At 33.2% G+C, this 952-nt stretch overlaps 1 protein-coding gene across 1 annotated transcript in view; it reads left to right on the top strand.

Moving 5' to 3' along the window:
• The window catches only part of LOC139096293 (dipeptidase 1-like), a 70,220-nt gene that overhangs the window by 708 nt on the left and 68,560 nt on the right, over positions 1-952 (top strand). The window lies entirely within an intron of this gene.

Genomic DNA, 952 nt, shown 5'->3' with positions numbered 1-952 from the left:
GTGAGTGTGTTGTTTATTGTATTTAATTAGGATATAATTTGTGAGTTTTATGAGAGATTTTTCTTGGAAAATTTTTTTTTATTGCTAATTGGAGTTTTATGGATACGTGCTTAGCAGATTTGTTATACTGGTGTTTGTGATAAAGCTTTTACTGCTTAATTCGAATTAAAACGACGTTAAAATCATTAGTTTACACTTCTGCTTAATGTCCAAATGGATTATTATAACAAACCCGAGTGTACAACTTGACACAATGTTCAGTTAATAGCTAAAGCTACTGTCGATTAATGGCATAATTTTGTGGAATGTTTCGGAGATAATGTCATTAGTTAACCGTTGTTGTAGTTAACAACTTGATTGTCCAATCGGAAAAAAGGACTATCTTGGGTTGAACATGACACCAAAAAGACTTAAAAAAGGCTGTTTGTTGAAGCCAGTGTCTAGGTTTAATTTATGCATCAAATCTTGCTACCAATCCCTTTCAGCTAAATACTATTGAAAGTGACGACCAAAAAGGCCATAAAATGTCCGAGTGGTAAAATTTAGTCGTCATGTCATCGCTTCATTGCCTGATTGATGGAAAGACTTGATGATGCTTTAACGGCAGCATACTGTTTATTTTTGGCCATTTTTGAGTCGAAAAATTAAATTAGCTGCATTCATGCTTTTCGGAATAGTTCATTGTATTGTTATTGACAGCATCTTAAAGTGTCTTCATCAATAAGTACTAATAGAACTTCTTGAAACTGACATGTGCTATCAATTTAGTTGAGAATCACAAGAAGAAATTTATTCATGACTGTAATTTTAAGCAAGATGTGAATAGGCTACTCTGTGCCAAATTTTACTGAATCACAGCCTTACATAACGTCATACTTGGTTCTTAGCAGACAATAAACATACTCACCTAAATGAGCGTGCTCATGAGTTTATTCGATCAATAAAACACTCA

Source organism: Chironomus tepperi, unplaced genomic scaffold (assembly GCF_022539635.2).
Source record: "Chironomus tepperi strain 1889 unplaced genomic scaffold, CSIRO-AGI_Ctep_v1 contig_382, whole genome shotgun sequence".
Classification (NCBI taxonomy): Eukaryota; Metazoa; Arthropoda; class Insecta; order Diptera; family Chironomidae; genus Chironomus; species Chironomus tepperi.
This window is presented reverse-complemented; position numbering and strand designations above follow the sequence as displayed.